Genomic DNA, 15,884 nt, shown 5'->3' with positions numbered 1-15,884 from the left:
TGTTACAGTCTTTGTTTTACAGTCTATTTTGTCTAATATGAGTATTGCTACTCCAGCTTTCTTTTTACTTCCATTTGCATGAGAAATGATTTTCTGTCCTTTCACTTTCAATCTGCATGTGTCTTTAGGTCTGAAATGAGTCTCTTGTAGGCAGTAAATAGATGAGTCTTGCTTTTTTATCCATTCCATCACACTATGTCTTTTGATTAGAGCATTTAGTCCATTTACATTCAAAGTAATTATTGATAGGTACATACTTATTGCCATTTTGTTATTTATTTTATGGTGGTGTTTGTAGTTCTTCTCTGTTCCTTTCTTGTTCTTGTCTCTCATGGTTTGCTGGTTTTCTTCAGTGTTACACTTGGGTTCCTTTTTCTTTATTTTTTGTCTATTACCAGTTTTTGATTTGTGGTTACTGCTAGGTTTATATACAACATTTTATACATATAGCTGTCTAATTAAGTTGAAGGTCACTTATGATTTGACCTAGTTCTAAAAGCACTAAATTTTTATTCCCCCCCACCCTGTTTTATGTATGTGGTGTCATAATTTACACCCTTTTATTTTGTGAAACGCTTGACTGATTTTTATAGATCAGATTTATAGACTTAATTTTACTGCTTTTGTGCTTCCTACTTTCCTTACTCTTCCTTGTGGTCTTTCTGTTCCATTCAGAGAGTCTCCTTTAACATTTCTTACAGGGGTGGTTTAGTCATTATGAATTCCTTTAACTTTGTCTGATAAACTCTCTCTCTCTCCTATTCTGAATGATAGCCTTGCCGGATACAGTGTTCTTGGCTGTAGTTTTTTTTGTTGTTGTTGTTTTGCTTTGTTTTGTTTTCTTCTTTTCTTTCAGCACTCTGAATATATTATTCCAATCCCTTCTGGCCTGCGAAGTTTCTACTATAAAACAGCTGATGACCTTATGGGGTTTCCCTTGTCTGTTATTGTTTTCTTTTTCTTGCTGCTTTTAAAATTTTTTCTTTATCATGACTTTTTGCCATTCTCATTACTATGTGTCCTTGTGTGGACCTCCTTGGGTTGATTTTGTTAGGGGCTTTCTGTGCCTCCTGGGTCAGGATTTCTGTTTCCTTCCCCAGATTCAGGAAGTTTTCAGCTATTATTTCTTTAAATGCATTTTCTGCCTCCCTGTTCTCTCTCTTCTCCTTCTCGGATCCATATAATGTGAATGCTATTATGCTTGATGGTGTTGCTGAGTTCTCTTAATCTATTCTCATTTTTTATTAGTCTTTTCTCTCTCTCCTGTTCAGCTTGATTGCTTTCCACTACTCTCTCCTCCAGGTCACTGATCTCGTCTGCTTCTTCTAGTCTGCTATTTATTCCCTCTAGTGTATTTTTAATTTCAGTTATTGAACTCTGATGAGTTCTTTTTTATAGTTTCTATCTCTTTGTTGAAATTCTCACTATATATAGCCTTATAAAGAAGACGTCCTGTAGTGACCTGCAGTGCAGTGTCCCCTATTCACCAGAATCTGGGGCCTCAAGGGTGTCTCATATGTGTTACTTGTGCCCTGCTGTTGTGGCTGAGCCACATTTGCCTTTAGTCAGTCTTTTTCAGTGGTTCTCTTTGCCTGTTGTGTGTAGTTTGGTCCTTATATTGTTAATGGGCCATAATGGGGCCACCTTGGTCTTGAATGGGGTCAGGCCAGGCATTTGCCAGAGCTGCAGTTGTACCAAACTGCAGGGTGCTCCTCCTGTGTTATCCCCTGAGATGCTTTCATTAGGGGGCGGGGCTTATAGCCAGACCCGGCGTCTGCCCCAGCCCACTGTCAGGGCCACAGTCAAACAGCTATGCCTGGCATTCTTCCCCTCTCCCTGGGTCAGGAGTCACTTTGGGGTGGTGCTGACCCTGTCAAGGCTGCTTGCACACTGCTGCTTATGACACTACTTTGGATGGACTCCTGCTGAGGAAGTGTTAAGGGCAGGGTGCGCAGTCTTAGCAGTTTATGCGGATCTGCTGTGGGAGGGATCCTCGAGCAGCTTTGGAGAAAGGCTGAGGGCAGGCTGGGGGAAAGTCTGCAGAAGAATGCTGGGGTGGGGCACGCTGTTAGCAAGCTTGGTTCACAGGCTGTACTGGTTCCCACAGGTATCCATATATCTAGACTGGGGGTCTGGGGAGGGAAATCATGCCTGCCAGCTCTTTTGTTCCTGGAGAAGTCTCCCAAAGATCCTTGCCCCTCCAGCAACTGCTGCTTTTATGTTCTCTCTCCCTGGGGCTATTTGTTATACTGTCTCTTTAAGGGTAAGGACTGTTTCTTATTGCTGTCAGGCTCTCCCAGAGCCCAGCCACTGATTTTTAAAATTCCAGGTGTTAAGCCCCACTGATTTTAAAAACTTGCTAATTCAAGGTCCTCTCATTTTCAAAACCAAAGGAATTCGCCTTCCCAGCGCAGGTCCCTCATGCCTGCGGTAACTGGTATGAGGTATCCTCCTCTCCCCTTTCAGTGCTCCCTGCATCCCTCCCTCCTGTGGACAGTCCTGCAGGTCAGTTTGGCTCCTGACCACATGTCTGCCTTTCCTACCCTCTTTAATGTGGACTCCTCTACATTTGGCTCTGGAGAGTCTGTTCTGCCAGGCTTCAGGTCATTTTCTGGGTTATTTACTCTGATAGAGTGTTATCTAGGTGTATCCATGGGACGAGGTAAGCCTAGGATCCTCTTACTCCACCATCTTTCCTGGAAGTCTCTGATTTTTTTTTTATTTAAAAAAAATTTTTTTTATAGATTTTATTTATTTATTTATTTGAGAGAGAGAGAGTGTGTGTGAGAAAGCGAGAGAGAGCACAAGCAGGGTGAAAGGCAGAGGGAGAATCAGACTCCCCACTGAGCAGGGAGCCCAATGTGGGACTCCATCCCAGGACTCCAGGATCATGACCCGAGCTGCTTAACTGACTGAGCCACCCAGGCACCCCTGACTTTTTTTTTTTTTAATTAAATGAGAAGACACAATGCCTGACATACAGAAAGTGCCAAATAAGTATAAACTATTGATGTTATAATAAAAATAATGGTAATAATAAATAAATAAATTTGGAGAACTGATTTTTAGGTAAACATTGTTAGCATGTGCATAGAATATCTCATAGGAAACACCCTAAATGTCACTGTAAGAATGTGCTTCTCTGTGTGCATGCACAGTCTCTGCTCTCCCACTTCAGATTGCCTACATAAGCTGGAGGGTAGTACATGCCATTTATACATGTCTTTTCTAAGCCGGAGGATAGTATATATCATTTGTACATTTCTTTCCCTGGAGGAAAACTTTTCCCTTAAAACTACCTGCTTTATAACAGTCCATGTGGGCTAGTGCTTGTAAAGTTCCACTTAGGAGGAAAACTATGTGCTAGAGACATGAGCCTTGGAAGATGCTAGCACTTGAAGATGTTGTCCCATCCGTGCTTAAAGCAGAAACACAGAGCAACGGTGGCGTCCACATTCAGATGAAAAGTAACTTAATAGTAGATGCTTTTACCCTGATTTTTTGAATAGTGTTGAGCATTATAAAATGGAAAATCATAGTCACCTCAAAGATCAAGAATTGGTTTATTATAGACTGAAGATTTATGCACTGTTTTCACCTTTTAAGCTTTCTTTCTGGATGATCATTACTTAGCATTGCTGATCACTCAGACCTCAGCTTGTGTATTACTTCTTCCAGAAAGACAAAGCTAGATTAGGAGCCCACCACCATGTGTGCTGTATAGCCCCTGAACTTCCCATGCCACACCATTCGTCACGTTTTATACCACTGCCCCTTTGCTTGTTCATATCATCACTGCATAGAAACTCTTTGAAGCCGAATGTCATTCAGGTCTTGTTTACAATCATGTTATCAGAACCATCCCTGGGTCAGTGCTCAAATATTTGTGGAAAGTAGGAAGAGAAGGGAGGAAGGGAAAATAGAAATGGAGGCAGGAAAATTGATAAGGGGCACCTCCTTCTTTTCAACAATGGCAAAGCTGCCAGAAATCTCAAAAACAAGGTGCCATGTGATCCCAGACCTAGCTGTGGTACAAAGCGATGGATGTTAGGTTAGTCCATAAGGGCAATTCAAGCATTTTTCCCTATATCCACTTGAATTTAACTTTTACATCTTTTTTCATGGCAAAGCTAGGAAAGGAAATGTCTCATACCGTCTTACTTTGTTTGCTAGACTTTTTTCAAACCTGAAGACAAAAATATCCTTAAAAGAATTTAACCCATCTGAAATAATGGTGAAGAAAAAATCTGTACGCAAAAGTAATCCAGTGATAATTAATAAAGTGGCAGTATTATTTTTGTTTCTCTGAAAAAGATTTTTTCTGTGATTTCTTATTCCTCTGACTTCTAGTTGAATTCAGGCAGTAGAGAAATCCAGCAGCAGTTTAAATGAAAAAAGAGAGTGAGGTCAGGATGTTTATTTTCCTGGCTTCTCCCTCCCTTTTAAAGTGACCTCAAACTGGCTAATCCCAGAACCAAAAGTCACCCAAAAGACTCAAGCAGCAGAAAATGGCATTCTACTCTCTCCCTCTGGGTTCCAATAACCTCTCTTGATCCCCTTAGGCCTAAAGAGGGTACCAGCCCAGCTGCTGCTAAAGACAGGTTCTTGCAGTACCCTGTGATCTTCCTATACCTACCATTTTAATGTCAATAAACACATATAAATTATTCTATTTTCAGTGTTCCATATAGTTTCTGTTGACTTGAAATTAATACAGAAAATGGATATCTCTGTCAAACATCTTTTATATATATATATTTAAAGCAAAATACATTCGTGACTAATTTAATGCTTCTCTTTATTATTTTATAAAATTATAAATTCAGACACAGTATTTTTATCTGGAGGAAAAAAGAACCATATATGTGGCGAGTAAGTCCACAGGGTCTGCTCAGCTGTTGCATACACACAGATTATTCTTCTCTTATTAATATTTTACTAATATTTTTAAAACTTCAAGTTAAGATCTATATTAATTTATGTTACATCAGTTATCGTGACTTGGAACCTCTTGGTGGCCCACCCAACCTCATCTCCCTTGTCCTAGAACCCAACTTGTATTTAGTAATGTACCCTATTTTTCACTCCAAAGTGGAATTCTGATTGGTCTATGTAGTCAAGCTGTACATAGGATTCCCTTGGTCAGGTAGATCAATATTTGGAGGGCTCTGACAACCAGAAAAATTGAGGGCTGTCTTTAAGAAAAATAATATGTTATGAAAATAAAATATGAATGATTAATATTTATTAAAAATTAGAAAATTAAATTTAAATATTTTATTTTATTTTTTTTAAATAAAAATTTAAAATTTTATTATGTTATGTTACTCACCATACAGTACATCCCCAGTTTTTGATATAAAGTTCTATGATTCATTAGTTGTGTATAACACCCAGTGCACCATGCAATACGTGCCCTCATTACAACCCATCACCAGCCTATCCCATTCCCCCACCCCCCTCCCCTCTGAAGCCCTCAGTTTGTTTCCCAGAGTTCATAGTCTTTCATGCTTCATTCCCTCTTCTGATTACCCCCCCTTTCTTTATCCCTTCCTTCTCCTACCGATCTTCCTACTTCTTAGGTTCCATAAATGAGTGAAAACATATGATAATTGTCTTTCTCTGCTTGACGTATTTCGTTTAGCATTATCTCCTCTAGTGCTGTCCGTGTTGCAGCAAATGTTGAGAACTCGTTCTTTTTGATAGCTGAGTAATATTCCATTGTATATATGGACTACATCTTCTTAATCCAGTCATCTGTTGAAGGGCATCTCGGCTCCTTCCACGATTTAGCTATTGTAGACAGTGCTGCTATGAACATTGGGGTGCATATGGCCCTTCTCTTCACTACGTCTGTATCTTTGGGGTAAACACCCAGTAGTGCAATGGCTGGATCATAGGGTAGCTCAATTTTTAACTTTTTAAGGGACCTCCACACTGTTTTCCAGAGTGGCTGTACCAACTTGCATTCCCACCAACAATGTAAGAGGGATCCCCTTTCTCCACATCCTCTCCAACAATTGTTATTTCTTGCCTTGTCAATTTTTGCCATTCTAACTGGCGTAAGTGGTATCTTAGTGTGGTTTTGATTTGAATTTCCCTGACGGCTAATGATTTTGAACATTTTTTCATGGGTCTGTTAGCCATTTGTATGTCATCATTGGAAAAGTGTCTGTTCATATCTTCTGCCCATTTTATGATTTATTTGTTTCTCGCATATTGAGTTTGAGAAGTTCTTTGTAGATCTTGGATACCAGTCTTCTATCTGGTATTTTTTTTGCAAATATATTCTCCCATTCCGTGGGCTGCCTCTTAGTTTTTTTGACTGTTTCCTTGGCTGTGCACAAGCTTTTTATCTTGATGAAGTCCCACAAGTTCATTTTTTCTTTTGTTTCTCTTGCCTTTGGAGATGTGTCATGAAAAAGGTTGCTGTGGCCGATGTCGTAGAGGTTGCTGCCTATGTTCTCCTCTAGGATTTTGATGGATTCCTGTCTCACATCGAGGTCTTTCATCCATTTGGAGTTGATCTTTGTGTATGGTGTGAGAGAGTGGTCAAGTTTCATTATTTTGCATATCGCTGTCCAATTTTTCCAGCACCATTTATTGAAGAAACTGTCTTTTTTCCACTGGATGTTTTTTCCTGTTTTATCAAATATTAGTTGCCCAAAGAGCCGAGGGTCCTTTTCTGGGTTCTCTATTCTGTTCCATTGGTCTATGTGTCTGTATTTGTGCCAGTTCCATGCTGTCTTTGTGATCACAGCTTTGTAGTACGGCTTGAAATCCGGCAATGTGATGCCCCCAGCTTTGTTGTACTTTTCAACGGTTCCTTGGCAATTCGGGCCCTTTTCTGGTTCCACACAAATTTAAGGGCTGTTTGTTCCAGTTCTTTGAAAAATGTCATTGGTATTTTGATCGGGATAGCATTAAAAGTGTAGATAGCTCTGGGTAGCATGGACGTTTTAACTATGTTAATTCTTCCGATCCATGAGCATGGAATATTTTTCCATCTTTTTGTGTCTTCTTCAATGTCTTTCAAGGGTGATTTGTAGTTTCTAGAATATAGATCCTTTATGTCTCTGGTTAAGTTAATTCCGAGATAATGTAGGGTTTTTGGTGCTATTGTAAATGGAATGGATTCCCTAATTTCTCTTTCTTCAGTCTCATTGTTCGTGTAGAGAAATGCAACTGATTTCTGAGCATTGATTTTGTATCCTGCCACATTACTGAATTGTTCTATAACTTCTAGTAGTTTGGGGGTGGATTCTTTTGGGTTTTCCATATAGAGCATCATGTCATCTGTGAAGAGAGACAGTTTGACTTCTTCTATGCCGTTTGGATACGTTTTATGCCTTTTTGCTGTCTGATTGCTGTTGCAAGGACTTCTAGTACTACGTTGAATAATAGTGGCGAGAGTGGACATCCTTGTCGTGTTCCTGATCTTAAGGGAAAGGCTTCCAGCTTTTCCCCATTGAGAATGATATTTGCTGTAGGCTTTTCATAAATTGTTTTTATGAGATTGAGGAATATGCCCTCTATCCCTATACTCTGAAGGGTTTTAATCAGGAAAGGATGCTGTATTTTGTCAAATGCTTTTTCTGCATCTATTGAGAGGATCATATGATTCTTGACTCTTTTCTTGTTGATAAAATCTATCACACTGATCGATTTGCGAAAGTTGAACCACCCTTGCATCCCAGGGATGAATCCCACTTGGTCATGATGGATAATCCTTTTAATGTACTGTTGGATCCTATTAGCTAGGATCTTGTTGAGAATTTTGGGGTCCATATGCATCAGGCATATTGGTCTGTAATTCTCCTTTTTGATGGGGTCTTTGCCTGGTTTGGGGATCAAGGTAATGTTGACCTCATTGAATGAGTTTGGTGGTTTTTCTTCTGTTTCTATTTTTTGAAATAGCTTTAGGAGAATAGGTATTATTTCTTCTTTGAATGTTTGGTAGAATTCCCTAGGGAATCCACCAGGCCCTGGAGTTTTGTTTTTCAGAAGGTTTTTAATCACTGCCTCAATCTCTTCATCATTAATTGGTCTGTTTAAAAAATCAATTTCTTCTTGTTTCAGTCTTGGTAGTTTATAGGTTTCCAGGAAGGCATCCATCTCTTCCAGGTTGCTTAATTTATTGGCATAAAGCTGTTGATAAAAGTTTCTAATGATCCTTCCTATTTCATTGGTGTTGGTTGTGACCTCTCCCTTTCAATCATAATTTTATTAATTTGGGTCCTTTCTCTATTCTTTTGGATAAGTCTTCCCAGTGGTTTGTCTATTTTATTAATTCCTTCAAAGAACCAGCTACTAGTTCTATTGATCTGCTCTACTATGCTACTGGTTTCTAATTCATTGATCTCTGCTCTAATCTTGATCAACTGCTTTCGCGTGCATGGATTAAGCTGGTTCTTCTGTTGCTGTTCCAGCTTCTTGAGGTGAGAATATAAAGACTACATTTTAGATTTTCTAATTCTTTTGAGTGAGGCTTGGATGGCTATGTATTTCCCCCTTAGGACTGCCTTTGCAGTGTCCCATAGGTTTTGGACCATTGTGTTTTCATTCTCATTGGTCTCCATAAATTGTTTAAATTGATTTTTGATTTCCTGGTTTATCGAGTCATTCCTGAGCAGGATGGTTCTTAGTTTCCAAGTGTTTGAGTTTCTTCCAAATCTTTCCTTGTGGTTGAGTTCCAATTTCAGAGCGTTGTGGTCTGAGAATATGCAGGGAATAATTCAGTCTTTTGGTATCAGTTGAGACCTGTTTGTGACCCAGTACATGATCTATTCTGGAGAATGTTCCATGTGCAATCGAATAGAATGAGTATTCTTTGGTTCTGGGGTGTAGTGTTCTATATATCTCTATGAGGTCCATCTGGTCTAGTATGGCATTCAAAGCCCTTGTCTCTTTGTTGATTTTCTGCTTAGGTGATCTGTCTATTGCTGATAGTGGAGTGTTGAGGTCCCCTACTATTAACGTATTTTTAGCTATATGTCTCTTTATTCTGGCTAAGAGTTGGCTTGTGTTTCTTGCTGCTGCCCTGTTGGGGGCATAGATATTTATAATTATCATCTCCACTTGTTGGATACATCCTTTAAGAATAAAATAGTGCCCTTCTCTATCTCTAACTACAGTTTTTAGTTTAAAATCCAATCTGTCTGATATGAGAATTGCTACCCCAGCTTTCTTTTTGAGGTCCATCGGCATGAAAAATGGTTTTCCATCCCATTACTTTCAGTCTGAATGTATCTTTAGGTTCAAAATGAGTCTCTTGTAGACAGCAAATGGATGGGTCATGTATTTTTTCCAATCTGCATCCCTGTGTCATTTTATGGGAGCATTTAGGTCATTCACATTGAGACTGATTAATGAGTGATATGATTTTAATGATGTCATGTTGCCAGTAAAGTCTTTGTTTCTATAGATTGTAACTTTCTGTTCTGTATCACTCTTGGGGCCTTTTTACTTTTATAGAACCTCCCCTTAATATCTCCTGTAGGGCTGGTTTCGTGGTTATGAATTTGGTCAGTGACTGGCGATTCTGGAAGGTCCTTATCTCTCCATCAAATCTGAATGACAGCCTTGCTGGATAAAGGAACCTTGGCTGCATGTTTTTCTCTGAAAGAGCTTTAAAAATGCCCCCCCCCCAACCCTTTCTCTCATTCCAGGTCTGTGTAGACAAGTCTGATGTAATCCTGATACTTTTGCCTTGGTATGTGAGAAATTTCTTTGCCCTGGCCACTTTCAATACTATATCCTTGGATCTAATATTTGCGAATTTCACTATGACGTGACGTGTGTAGGTTTGTCGTGGTTGAGCTTGGGAGGGGTCCTCTCTGCCTCTTGGACACGAATGTTTGTTTCCTTTGCTAGATTAGGGAAGTTTTCAGCTACATTTGTTCAAATATCTCTTCTAGACCTCTGTTTTTCTCCACCCTCTCAGGGATGGCAATGACTCTGACATTGGAACGTTTCATTGAGTTGGTAATCTCCCGTAACCTACATTCTTGAGATTGGATATTTTGAGCCAAGTTTCTGTTTTAGCTTTCTCTTCAACCATCCCATCCTCCAATTCGCTGATTTGTTCTTCTATCTCATTTACCCTGGCATCAGAGCATCTAGTTTTGACTGCATATGATTTGTAGCACTTTTAATTTCTGCCAGATTCACTCTCATTTCTGCCCTTAGAGATTCTATATTCTCATTAACATTTTCGTTAATACTTTTTTCAAGTCTACACATCATCTTGACCATTGTTACTCTGAATTCCATTTCTGATAATTTGGTTATATCCATAACCATTAGTTCTGTGGCAGAGGCCACAGACTCATTGTCTTTTCTTTGCTGGGGGGGATTTCTCCTTCTCGTCATTCTGATGAGGAGAGGTTGCGGGGTTGTCCAGAGCCCAAATTATTGACCGGGACTCAGGCCGTGCGCACTTGTTTTATAGGAATCTTAGAGATGTGGGCTTCTTTATATTTCAGCCTGCCTTCTGGGGGAGGGTCTGCTGCGCCGATACTCAGGCAACCCTGTTTGGGTAGAGTCTCCGTGTCCTCTGCGAGGGGGGATGGGGGTGGGCACCCTGTGAGCCGGTATTTCCAGGCTTTTGTTCTCTGGCGGCTTTCCCTGGCGGTTTGCTGTGCCTCTTCTGAGAGTCAGAGCAGCAGTGGCCGAATTTCAGCCTCTGTCACAGAACAGAGGGTTCGCGGACCGTTCTCTACTGATGTTCTGGCCACTTTAACTCTGTTACTGTTGGTGCTGCTCAACCCTGCAGAGTCCCGGGGTGTGCGCCCCACACCCGGCATCCCAGCCCTCACTTCCAGGGCCGGTGCGTCTCTGTCCTTTGTGTTTCTAACACCGCCAGCCGCCCCCCTGCGCGCCCCCGGAGCTCCCGGTCTCTGTCTGGTTCCAGTGAGCGCACCGGAGCTCCGTTTCAGTCTGGTCGCGCACGTTCCCCGGCTCACGGTCTCAGTCCGCTCTCTCGCGGGTGCCGTCAGGGAGTCCGCCCGCTCCCCCTGTGCAGGTGGCTTCTGCTTCCCGGCGCCCTAATGCAGCGGCTCCCTCCCCTTCCATTTATCTTCCCATATCTGTGTGCGGTTTCACGGCTCCCCACTTTGTACCTCAATACTCAGCACTGGAGATGTTCATTTGTAGAGATCCAGATGTATCTTCCTGCGTCTCAGGCTGATTCCGTCGTGTTCAGGCTGGTCTGGTACCTATCCAGCTTGACTCAGGGGACCAGATGAAAAAGGGGACCCCTACTCCAACGCCATCTTAACTCTAAAAAAAAAATTTTAAAATTTTAAATGACTAAAAATACTAGAGGCTTAACAAAATCTAAAAAATAGTATAATTTTAATGAACTGTTTGACTCCACATTTTCCTTCCTTTTCAAAACACAGTCCTTGACCACCACTTCTTAAAAATAATTTTATAATATAATTTCCTCTAGAGAGAATAAAAATATGCTTCAATCTTTGATCCAGCAAAGTTAAAATCATACTTTGTTTTTATTATTGATAATCACTTGCTGTTTTTAGTTTTGCTACTGGTATGTGCCCTACAAATAGAGAAATTCTGATGAATTCTGTTTCATGTAATTCCATCAAAAGGATGAAAAATGTATGATTTATTGATACTTGTATATTTTACAGTATGAAATGTGTTCCAGATAAGAATAATCTTCCATATTAAAAGCTATAGAGGAGACTTGAATCCTCAGCTAACAATTTTACTCTTCTGATATTAGAAGGATAATCCATAAGCTGTTTCTTACTTTCTACATTTCAAATCTTTTTATTTTCTACCACTATCCACACCCTGCCTGCTCCAGACACTTTAAGATTTGTCCGTATTGTGATTCAACCTGAACACAATGGGGAGTAAGCTAGAATGCTAGCAAAAAGTTAACTACACCAACTAAAGTGAAAATGAATGCAGACCACAGAAATATATACTTTTTTTTTAAAGATTTTATTTATTTATGTGACAGAGAGAGACAGCCAGCGAGAGAGGGAACACAAGCAGGGGGAGTGGGAAAGGAAGAAGCAGGCTCCTAGTGGAGAAGCCTGATGTGGGGCTCGATCCCAGAACTCCGGGATCGCTCCCTGAGCTGAAGGCAGACGCTTAACGACCGCGCCACCCAGGCGCCCCAGAAATTTCTACTTTTAATCCCAAACTATGTAAGCTCACAGCTCAAAACCTCCTTAGCAGAATCCCCTAAATATTTTAAACATGAACATCATCTGAAATAAAGGGTAGTGTAAGAGAGAATAGGTCAAAGTTCAAAGATACAGGAGTCTTAACTAACTGAGACTAAAATAGTTTATTATGTAAATTTTACAAAAAAAGAAAATATGAACATGTAAACATATTGCTGGGGCCACCCTCTGGGGTTTAAGAAAAGCTCATACAATTAATGAGCCTAATGCTTCATTATCTTAACATTAAATCCTCCTATCTCTGGTGATTGTATCTGGCCCAGATTCAGGCAGACACCCCACTCTCTAGCGTGCAATCAGAGTGAAGAGAAGTACTGTTTTACATGTGTTGGAGACACGTTTCTCTACCTTCTTCATGGCGACATGAAAAAATAATTTCTTGCAATCGTGGGGAAGCTGGCCAAGGTAAAGTTAATGCTGGTTGATGTAGATACTATCCTTGGAGCTTACCCTATGTTTGGATTTATAAATTGTCCAGAAAATAGTGTTTAAGCTAGTTTGCATTAGAGTCTCATCTTAATACAATTAATTTTCATTATTTCTGAAAGACTATTGTTTGAATAAGGCTAATTTACATTTTCACACATTTAATTCTCAAATATGAAATTATCCTATTTCCTATTTAAAAGTCATTATATAACTTGAAGTCCAGAATTATGATGTCACCAGCTTTGCTTTTCTTTTTCAAGGTTTCTTTGACTATTTGGGGTCTTTTGTGGTTCCATACAAATTTTAGGATTGTTTGTTCTAGCTATGTGAAAAATAGTGGTGGTGTTTTGATAGAGATTGCATTAAATGTGTAGATTGCTTTGGGTAGTATAGACATTTTAACAATATTTGTTCTTCCAATCCATGAGCATGGAATGTGTTTCCATTTCCTTGTGGAATCTTCAATTTATTTCATGTGTTCTATGATTTTCAGAGTACAGGTCGTTCCCCTCTTTGGTTAGGTTCATTCCTAGGCATCTTATTGTTTTTGGTGCAATTTTAAGTGGGATTGATTCATTGATTTCTCTTTTGGATGCTTCATTCTTGGTGTATAGAAATGCAACAGATTTCTGTACATCGATTTTATATCTGAGACTTTACTGAATTTGTGTATCAGTTCTAGCAGTTTTTAGGTGGAGTCTTTCAGATTTTCTACATGTCGTCTGTGAATAATCCACGTTTGACTTCTTCCTTGTTGATCTGGATGTCTTTTATTTCTTTTTGTTGTCTAATTGCTGAGGCTAGGACTTCCAGTACTATGTTAAATTACAGTGGTGAAAGTGGACACCCCCATCTTGTTTACTGACCATAAATAAAAACTCTGTTTTTCCCCATTGAGGATGATTTAGCTGTGGGTTTTTCGTATATGGCCTTTATTATATTGAAGTATGTTCCCTCTAAACCTACTTTGTTGAGGGTTATTTTTAGCATGAATGGATGTTGTATTATGTATTATGTATTTCTCTGCATCTACGGCAATGATCATATGCTTCTTATCCTTTCTTTTATTAATGTGATGTATCACGTTGACTCATTTGTGAATATTGAAACACCTTTGCAACCCAGGAATAAATCCCATTTGATTGTGGTGAATGCTTTTTTTTAATATATTGTTGGATTTGGTTTGCTAGTATTTTATTGAGAATTTTTACATCTGTGTTCATTAAGGATATTAGCCGGTAGTTCCCTTTTTTAGTGGTATCTTTATCTGGTTTTGGTATCAGAGTAATGCTGATGAGGATGTGAAGAAAGGGGAACCGTCTTGCACTGTTGGTGGGAATGCAAACTGGTTCAGCCTCTCTGGAAAACAGTATGGCAGTTTCTCAAGAAGTTAAAAATAGAACTACCCTACAATCCAGCAATTGCACTGCTAGGTATTTACCCAAAGAATACAAAAATACTAATCCAAAGGGATACATGCACTCCGATGTTTATAGCAGCATTATCTACAATAGCCAAATTATGGAAACAGCCCAAGTGTCCATTAACTGATGAATGGATAAAGAATTGGTATATATATAATGGAATATTACTCAGCTATAAAAAAAAATGGAATCTTGCCACTTGCAGCAACATGGATGGAACTAGAGAGTATTATGAAAAGTGAAATAAATCAGTCACAGAAAGACAAATATCATATGATTTCACTCGTATTTCAAAACAACTGAGCAAAGGGGGGGAAAGAGAGAAGGAGAAAACCAAGAGACAGACTCTTAACTTTAAAGAATAAATTGATGGTTCCCAGAGGGGAGGTGGGTGTGGGGGATGGGTGAAATAGGTGGTGGAGATTAAGGAGGGCACCTGTTGTGGTGAGCACCTGGTGTTCTATGGAAATGTTGAATCACTAAGTTATACACCTGAAGCTATTACACTGTATGTTAGCTAACTGGAATTTAAATAAAAACTTAAAAAAAAAAAACATTATAAACTGTATTGAATTACACAGCTCTCACAGATGGCATAATTTTTTTTTTCTTGGTAAGAACTTTTTTAAGACTTTTTATATTTTTCAAATATGTTAACAGTTTCAAGACTATTCAACTACATAAAATAAAGTTAATATATTAGAATGTACATTCGTATTTAGCAAAAAAAAGACTCCCTAAAATAAATATTTTAAGTTGTTTAAAGAAAAACAGGTTCTAGAGTATTTTTTGTGAATTTTCAAAATTCAAAAATAAACACACCTCATAAGCATTGATAAGAAAGCATTGATATGAAAATACATATCAAAGTGTTTTCCCATTGGTGAGATATGTTTTAAAAGTTTGCAGATCTCAATTAGATCTATTTCAAGGCATAAAATTGCAAAACCATTTCCTTTTATTGGTCGTAAAACAGAATTAAAAAAACATTATTCCCTTAAGACTCAAAGCTCATTTAAAGTTGTGTTCCTGAATAACTACCATCTTTTGATTTAGATTAAAGCTCTGGGAAGTCCCAGGCAGGAAATATCAAGTGATCAAGCACATAACTCAGAGTGAGAGAGAAAAGTGATTAAAGAGAAAGAAGGAGAAAAAAGAGTTTTGCTTAATAATTAAAAAAAAAATAACAAAAGGTATTGTCAGAAAACATTAAAATTCTTTTAGAGGCAAACCAAAATCCATCAACAGAAAGAAGTAAAAAGTAATACCCAGAGGAATACTGACTAGTTTGAATCAGTAGGATTTTTCTCTTTAATATGAAAACAGTTTACCCCTTAAATTCCCTGGCTGAGTAAAGAAGCACTATTAAAGAACGGAGACAAAGAGAAGCTAATGCATAGTCTTTGACACCACATTTTTATTCCACATGCTTCGCATTTCCCAAAATGTCTCCTATTGCTAGGAAAGTGTTAGGGCAGTTCTCATAATGGCTTCTGCTTGCATTTTTCATTTTTCTCATTTTGAGCCTCACTTACAGAGGCCTCCCAGGGTCCCACAGAGCACAATCTAGTTTTGTGTTTCTAGATGGATGTTATATTTATAGACGTTTTTATGTCTGCACCTTTCTAAAATATACAGAAAAGTCTGCAAGAGAGACTGAATTTTGCAAACAAAAGACAGGGAGGACTGTGTTTAAAAACTCTGTGTGACAATTGTATGCAAAATGTGCTTGGCTCCATAATAAATATTTTCATGTGTCTCAGTCCTTTTATGATTATGGTGGCTTTTTATTAGTTATTTTCATCTGCTG

The sequence above is a fragment of the Ursus arctos genome, unplaced genomic scaffold, assembly GCF_023065955.2.
Source record: "Ursus arctos isolate Adak ecotype North America unplaced genomic scaffold, UrsArc2.0 scaffold_13, whole genome shotgun sequence".
Classification (NCBI taxonomy): domain Eukaryota; kingdom Metazoa; phylum Chordata; class Mammalia; order Carnivora; family Ursidae; genus Ursus; species Ursus arctos.
The sequence above is the reverse complement of the archived record's forward strand: the minus strand, read 5'-3'. Positions refer to the sequence as shown.